This window comes from Sus scrofa, chromosome 13 (assembly GCF_054392235.1).
Source record: "Sus scrofa isolate SSC_HxYL_T2T_F1_AM1 chromosome 13, Sscrofa_HxYL_maternal_Yorkshire_Landrace_v2.0, whole genome shotgun sequence".
Taxonomy (NCBI): domain Eukaryota; kingdom Metazoa; phylum Chordata; class Mammalia; order Artiodactyla; family Suidae; genus Sus; species Sus scrofa.
The window spans coordinates 205,989,197-205,997,957 of record NC_139395.1 but is presented as its reverse complement, the minus strand read 5'-3'; the positions used below and the strand labels follow the sequence as shown (position 1 = coordinate 205,997,957).

Genomic DNA, 8,761 nt, shown 5'->3' with positions numbered 1-8,761 from the left:
ACACCCTAGGACAGGTACTTATTTATGTCTATTTGTTTACTGCTCATCTCCTAACCACACACCAGAAAGTAAGCATCATGATGTAATGGGCTTTGTTTTATTTATTGGTTTATGTGAAACCCTAGAACAGCACCAGGCACAGAGATACTCGAAAAGGTTTTACTGAAAATGAATTAGAAATGAAGATATAATTTAAGTAAGACAAACAAAATTTTAGGATACCTATTCAAGGAGCTGTCTACTCAGCATTTTCCTTTTCCTGAAAATTGCTTTGCTCCCTCATATTCATTCCACCTAAATCCTTGAACCCATATATATGGTGCCTGTGTGTGTTCACATGTTTAATTAATTCCCTAGATCTTATCCATAATAGTTTATGTGAATCAAGATGGGCAGTTTCTCCAAGATTCCACATCTGGACACAGTTGATCGATCAAGAATGAATGTCACTCCTAAATTTGAATTTTTGAAAACAGTAGCAAGTCTTTCTCTCCTTATTTGGTTAAAGTTAAGATAGTAAGGTTCCAGAACTCTTGACTGGCCTGTTTTATGCAGAAAGCTGGGCAGCTGTGGTAAAACACAATGAAGCCAAAACCTAAAAACATATGATACAAAATGGTGGACTTTTAAGTCAAAATCCAGAATCCTGATTTCCTGAGTAGTGCCTCAGGCAATAAAAATACTTTTCAACAAATTGAGGGAAGAAATAAATTAGCACTTAGTTCTTGAGCTGAAAAATATTAAAACATGACTTCATTTTTAATAATGCATCCAGTATTTGTCTTTTTAGAGGTAAGAATAATGTATCTATTTAACATGGGTGTGATTTTTCTACTCTTTTGCCGTTAGTTATAGCTCTAGGTCAAAAGAATTAGTTCTATTCTCTATGGGAATATCAAGGCTGAGTATTTTATTGTTGTTAAGAAAAGAGCACTGAAACAGCAGCTGATGTAACCAATTGAATGCAAGCATAGTGAGGCAGATTTCATTTCATAGTGATCAAGTTATTCATGGAATTTTATTTAATCATACCCTGATTTAATGGGTAAAAGAAGTGGATAAAAATGACCCTTGTCCTTATTTGGTAACAAGACAATAATAATATCAGTGATCCTATACCCTAGTAACCAACCCCGGGGGGGATGAACTGTAACTCATTTTTAAATGGATAATTTATAAACTAAAATGGGCAGTAGAATTCTAAAAATCATCATTTCCTAACACAGCAGGAAAGATGTCTCAATGCAAAATGTTTCCACTTCATAACTTTGTCAGAGCTGACCTATTATAACCACTGTCAGCATTATCTTCTTTCTGTACTTATCTGTTTTATTTTTCTTCATAGGTGTTGAACCTACATGAACATGAGTTAATTATCTCCAACAATTATGTGCATTTGAAGAACTTAGTCATTCTCTCTTTCCAATTCTTATTGCATGCTCTTATGGATTCAATGTTGTCCTCCAAATACCCATAGGTTGAAGCCCTAGCTTCTAGTATCCTAGAGACACCTTATTTGGATATAAGTTCTTTATAGAAGTAATCATTTAAAATGAGGTGGTTAGGTTGGACCTTCATCCAATATGATTGATGTCCTTACAAGAAGAGCAGATTTGGATATAGAAAGGTACAAAGGGAAGACCATGTAAAGATCCAGGAAGAAGACAACTATCCATAAGCCAAGGAGAGAGGCATGGAGCAGATCTCTTTTTGGAGACTCAAAAGGAACCAACTCCACCAATTCTTTGATCTCAGACTGCCAGCCTCCATAACTGTTTTTGTTGTTTTCTGTTGTTTAAGCCATCCAGTCTGTCGTACTAGGTTATGGCAGCCCTAGCAAAGTAATACACAGGATGAACCTCTCCTTACCCTTTAAGTCTCAGCGCTGGACACCATCTCAGCTCTTTCACCTAAGCTTCATGTTCATAGATTTAACTATGTGTCTTTCCATCTTTATAACACCCACTGCTGAAAACAATGGGAGTGACCTATTGATCTCAGGTCAAGATACAAATCCTTTCATATTATGTTGCAAACACTCTAGTCCCTGCAGACTTATCTTGCTATGCGCCACACGCCACATTCCATTTGTTCTGACCATCTAGTAGCACCGAAACACTACACTTTTTATTCCACATATGTTCACTATTCTGCACCTCCGAGTTTTTATTCATGCTGTGTCCTCTGCTATAAATTATTTCTAACCCTTCTCCCTGTCTTCCTGCTCCTTTATCTGACTACATTTCAATAATCATTTGGTCTCAGCTTATACAGCTTCTCTTAGAAGGTTTTCCTTGATGCCCAATGACTAGCTGACATATCCACTATTGTTATAGCACAAAACAATTATCCTAGTAACACCAGTTCCTTGTTTTTCTTCCTCAAAAGATGAAAAGCTCCTTACAGCCGGGGATATGTTTTATCACTGTATTTCTACAACTCCTAATACCAGGCTAGCAGCACATAATAGACACTCAAATTCTAAAGCATGTACAAATTTGTAAAGTCCAACAGGACTATTCTGGACTTTACTATTCTGAAACCATTGTATTTTAAATATCATATTTATGTACTTTATTATTATAGGTCAAAAATTTGTACAGTGTCTCACTTTTCATAGGTTAGGTTACACTAACTCTACTTAACAGTTTTATGAGAAAGTAGTGTGCATGTCACCTTTTCCATGCTTTATTGCACAATCCTAGTACAGTTCTTAATGTATTGTAAGCAATCATTATTTTCATTAATAAAGAGGAAAAAATCATCCTATAAAGAAAAGTAAATCTCTGCCTTGATATGAGGGCTGAAAGTGCCTTGTAGTGATATCTATTTAGACCCATTCTAGCAAAACTTAAAAACATATGTTAAAAAGATAAAACTGATCTACAAGTAACTGTCTACCAAAGCAAATGTCATGATCTTAAAGAAACACAAAAGATTCTAGATGCTCAGCAATCTGATTTCCCAATACTCAACAGCCAATCACAAAAATACTAAATAGGAGTTCCCGCTGTGGCTCAGCAATAACAAACCCGGCTAGTATCCATGAGGATGTGGGTTTGATCCCTGGCCTCACTCAGTGGGTTAAGGATCTGATGTTGCAGTGAGCTGTGGTATAGGTCACAGATGTGCCTCAGATCCTGCATTGCTGTGGCTGTGGTGTAGCTGGCAGCTAGAGCTCCAATTCGACCCCTAGCCCAGGAACTTCCATATGACAGGTGCAGCCATAGAAAGCAAAAACAAACAAAAAAAAGTACTAAACATCCCAAGAGGCAGGAAGTTATTACCATAACTAGGGAAAAAATAATCAGTATAAACGTGGGTGCAGAGATATCTGTAACGACTATGTTTCCTAAGTTCTGTATTTGATACTTTGATGTCTTGGGGCCTTGCTGGCTCTGGAGGGACTCCCAGTCCAGGGTCAACCAGTTCCTCCTGATAGTAATGGACTCGTCTTGAAATATACTCTTCACATGCAAACTAACAAGCCCTGAGTCTATACCCAACTAATTCCTTTTTTAGACTCTCTCACTCAGAGCCACTCTTCCCCTGCCCAGATCAATTCAGAGCCAGGTACCAGACAGCAACAGAAAAACTTTATGCACCAACACTCATTTAAATTATTCAAACTAGGCAGCCCCAACACTTCCCTCACAGCCTCTCCCATTCCTTCCCACACAAATCACAGTAAATGTGCCCACATTTTCCCCTCACGCTCTCCCTTTTGACTGACCCCGTGCAGTGCCTAATGGAGTGGTGTGTGTCCCCTCCCCTTGAGACTGTGAATGTAGCAAACTCTCTTCTCAATGCCAATTGTCTCCTCATCCATTCACCTTGCTGTAACTAGATAACAAAAGAACCTACATTTTAAAACAATGTCAGAGATGAAGTAATTAGCAGTCAAGCATTCCATAGCACCCTTTATAGTTATATTCAAGTACTCCATTATTTAAAAGAGAACATAAACACAATGAGAAGGGAGAAGAACAAGGAGAAAAGCAGAGACTTGAAAAGTGGAAACAGTAATAGAATCTATGCAAAACGAAGTACCCCAAAAAGTCTAATAAAAATGAAGGACTTAGGGATTCCTGGAACAACATTAAGTGGTTTAGCATCTATGTAATGGAAGTGCCTGAAAGAGGACGAGCCAGAAAAATCTTGACAAAATTAATTGCCAAAATTTTTCTAAAATTGATGAAAACTACCAACCCACATTTCCAATGATCTCAACAAACACCAAGCAGAATAAACATACATGCACAGAGAGAAAAAAAAAGAAGATACTACTAAACAAGTCTAGACACTTTTTAATGTGTGTGTATATGTGTGTTTTGCACAGAGAAAGAAGAAAGAGCAAAAGGAAGAAAGATAAGAAAGAAAGAAAGAAAGAAAGAAAGAAAGAAAGAAAGAAAGAAAGAAAGAAAGAAAGAAAGAAAGAAAGAAAGAAAGAAAGAAAGAAAGAGTTACCAGAGTTAAAACAAAGACACCTGAGTCAGGCTGCTGCTTGGGTTCCATTTCTGCTTCGACATGGATACCTCCATGACCTTGGACAAGTTACTTAACATCTTTGAACCTTACTTTCCTTATATGTTAAATATGGATAATAATAATAATACATATTTTATACAATTTTTGCAATTAAAATTGGTTTAAGCATTTCATGTACTATGGTTCGCCCACAGTAAGTATGCAATGAATATTAACTACTATTACCACAGCTGCTGCTGCAATTACTATTATAACCATTTATATTGCTAAGAGTGGAATTCACTTTTTTCCCTTTTGGAGTACTGGAAGACATTTGTTTCTCTCCAGATTTCCAGAACCTTTTCACTCTCCATATTTTCATAAAAATCCTGATCAAAGATTATACAATTTATTCTAAACACAAGAATTTAGTTAGTTAAAGCATCCTAGATGTTTGCTTACTCAATGTTCATTTATCTTGAATTAAATTTGCATTTGTTTCTATCCTTTTCTTTGTGCAGATTATTCTTCTTAGATAATTCACAAGAAACTGAGAGTCGAAGGGCTCTTCTTTTTAATCCTTCATTGTTGATTACTGAACACAGTAAGCTTACCTTTTTCTAGTTCATCATATTGTTTTAATGGGAAAAAAATACTGTTTGTATGACTCTGCTTAATTGGGTTGTGTCCCCCTTGACTATCTTAGTGTATATATAGTAATTTTATAACACTCTTTGCTACCCATATTCTATAACTTTTCCTATTAAAAAATACTTCGAGGCTTCCCAGTGCTTACCACAAGCTGTTTGCTTATAATAACTGTACAGAAAGAGGAGGCAAAAGGCATCAATCTCTTCCATATACACCTCAGCCAAGGCCTTTTGCCTGGTTTGTATTGTGAATAGGGAGACAAGGAGTTGAAGGGAAAAAGAAATGAACACCTATAATTTTTTTTCTACAAAACTCTGGTAAGTTTGATGAGTTCTTGACATGCATTACTCATGTTATTCACACAAAACCCTAAAATGCAGGGAAAAGTGCATTTTCTACTTTTCAGAAGGGAAACACTTGACAGTATCACTCTGCAGGGGAATGCAATAGTTAGGCATTCAAACTTAGGCAGTCTGGCTCCAAAGCCTAAACACCTAACTACTATGTTATCTTAGTTCTTTATTTCTCTTTAGGACTTCATTATAGAGGTACCATTGTTAAAATATTCATCCTCTTTTATTTTAGGATTGATAACATCCATGATTATAGCTAGAACTTTATCATTTGAAGCCCATCTCTTCTCTTGAAACATTTTATCTTTCAGAGTTTCAAGCTATGGAATTACTTTCTACTGAACATTTTAAAATCTGTCCTCCTAAAGATGCCAGCCCACCAGGACTATTTTCTTCCTTCCAGCCCCTTATTCTTACCAATAATGGCATGGTCTCTTCTCCCCAAGTTCCTACCATAGTTTTCTGTCCAGGAACCAATCAGTTCTGTTCTATCCATGAGAATCATATAAGTCAATGTCGTTAATTTAAAATATATATATATATATATATATATATATATATATACACAACCTGAAAGTTGAGAGTTAGGTTTCATTTGGGGCAAAATGAGAACTTAAGCCAGTGAGGCAGTATCTCAAGTTGCCCTGAGAAAACTACTCTGAGGAGGCAAGGGTGGAGCTAGGACAGATAGGAGTTTTGCAACAAAGGGCAGGTAGTAGGAACAAATACTCCTGTTGATGACAGAAAACTAGGAATCTTAAGTTAAGGAATTTAGCACTTTTCTATATATGGGAAGAGACAAGAGTCTGGGCTCATTGAAATCATTCTTTAGAGATGTACCTCAGCTCTCTGGGGCCAGTATCCTGAGTTTTCACAGCCTGAGTTTCCTCAGGGCTCATCCTTGGGTTTGGCTGCAGTCTGGTGCCTGATAGATGGCAGGTATTCTTTGTTTCCTTCCTGAGTTCCTTCAGGGGCTCACTGGGTCACCTTTGTGGGTTGATACAATCACTGTGGTTGCTTTGGGACTCACTGGTTCATCTTTGTGGCATCCTTTGCTTACTGATAGGGCAGGCAATATTTTATTTCTCAATGTAGTCACTATAGTTCTTTCTTTTGCCTTCTTTCAAATTGTATTGGAAAAAAAAAATCCAGAAGTTTTCAATCTCTCTGTATTTAGTTGAAAGAGATTGTGTGCCAATAAGCTGAGCTGAGGCTCCTTTTTCAGAATATAATGCATTTTTGCACCTGTATGTTATCTGCCTCAGGAATACACTATTCATTTCTTTTAGTTGGCTAGAAATCCAAAGTGAAATTGTATATCATTACTCGTTCTCTCTCCTTGTTGTCTGCACATATCACACTTGATTTTTTTCTTAACTCCTATGTTCTACGCAATTCTATGCAAGAGTGATTGGAAAGGTCCATTCCTCTTGGATAAAGAGGTCTTCAATGAAATCCTTAGATGCTAGATTGTCTTCACCCTGAGGCATTTAGGAAAACTCAATCTTCCTTTCATGAGAGTCAGTGGATATTTATCCCCTAAAGCAATTCAAAAGCTGTGCTAAGCACTTCCTAAAAATTATTTCAGTTAGTCTTCACAGCAACCATTTAAAGGAGATTTTACAATCACAGGAAGGTAAGGAAATGGATGTAACAACCCTGCAGTGACAGCTGAGGCTCTGCAAAGTTATCCGGTTCTGAGTCCAATTCTCTTCTCTTTAAACAACAGTTTTTCTAGGTTTGCTACCTTTCCAATGAAGGACTCTCAGCCCTACTAGTCAGTGGACAAATGAAGCCAGTCATCAAAGGGACCAGATGCCCAGAATGGAATCCTTTAGTGTACCGAGTGACCTAAGATCTATCTTTGGGAACACACACCAGCCAAAATGGGAGCAGTGCAGAAAATACACTGCCTGAGTATTAGAGAAGTAAGTATTCTCATCTGCATGGAAAGACAGTGACCAAAACAAAACAAAACAAAACAAGAAGAAGAAGAGGAAAAGAAATAGCAAGTATTTGGGTAGGGTGAAATAAATGTTGTGTAAAGAAGCTGCAAGTGAGAAAGAGAATTTGTATGGATTTCCAAAAAAACATGTGGGAAAGGTCAGTAAAATTCAGAGCAATTGAGCAGTCATCAAACAAGGTGCATGTGATCCAGATATAGAAAGTGAGACAGAAGGTAATTGTGAGGCTGGGTTTTCCCTCCAAACTCGATTCTGTCCCTTTAGAGTACAACTGGTGGTATAATCTACACCCTCATTACTGTGGCATACTGATTATCAGTTGTTTTCCTATAACATGAGTCTAGGTTGCCTTGTATTTTCTGCAAAAGCATTATATTTTTTTTCGGGTTTTTAGGGCCACACCCAAGGCATATGTAAGTTCCCAGGCTAGGGGTTAAATCAGAGCTGTAGATGCCAGCCTATGCCACAGCCACAGCAATCCAGATCTGAGCTACATCTGCAACCTACACCACAGTTCATGGCAATGCCAGATCTTTAATCCACTGAGCAAGGCCAGGGATTGAACCCACTTCCTCATGGATACTAGTGGGATTCATTATCACTGAGCCACAATGGAAACTTCCTTTACTTTTTTTAATGAGGTTTTCATATTTTTGTTTATCAGCAGTTCTATTGTCTGCAGGCCAAGTGATGTTACAGAAGTCAGGATAAGAAATTAAAATTTGAAATACAGTTTGAGAACTACATCCAAAAGTAGTCAATATGTAAGCCCCAACTTACTGTAATGCTGAAGGACTTCCCCAAACTTCTACCAACATAATTCCATTTCCATGATTTCAGTAAGAGAGTACCAGAGTGAGCAAAAGTGGGCTCCCTATTTTCCTTCAGATGATGTTTAAAGGATACCAGATTGTGATCATTGAAGATAATAAATAAATAATTTGCTTATAGTATTTCATATTTTCCTTATCTTTTGTCAGTTGAAATATGAGTCAGAGCTATTAAAAAGCCTCAGAGCCTCTAGAAGGAAAGTCCAGAAAGTTCTTATGCTTTTTTTATAACTCTGCTCCCAAATGGAATGTCAAAGCAATGTCAAATAGAAAGGGGAGAACGGGCCCTGTAAACAGAAATCTCCTACAAAGAAAGCCCAATATTTTTCTACTCAACTTGCGTCCTAGTAAAGGTAAGAAGCCAAAAGAAAAAAAAAAGAAAAAAGAAAAAGACAAAGAGGAAAGTCTTAAATACTTGACGAATGAACTCTGAACTTCAAAGACAACAGATTTAAAACCCTAACTTATTCAAGAGAATGATTAAGAAGAAGCATAG

At 37.1% G+C, this 8,761-nt stretch overlaps 1 non-coding gene across 1 annotated transcript; it reads left to right on the top strand.

The window, feature by feature from the left end:
• Nucleotides 1–5,246: 5,246 nt before the first annotated feature.
• LOC146397846 (small nucleolar RNA SNORA51) lies at nucleotides 5,247–5,382 on the top strand. Its single transcript, XR_014825404.1, has one exon. It is a non-coding gene; the product is annotated as a small nucleolar RNA SNORA51 (small nucleolar RNA).
• The last annotated feature ends 3,379 nt before the right edge of the window (nucleotides 5,383–8,761 follow it).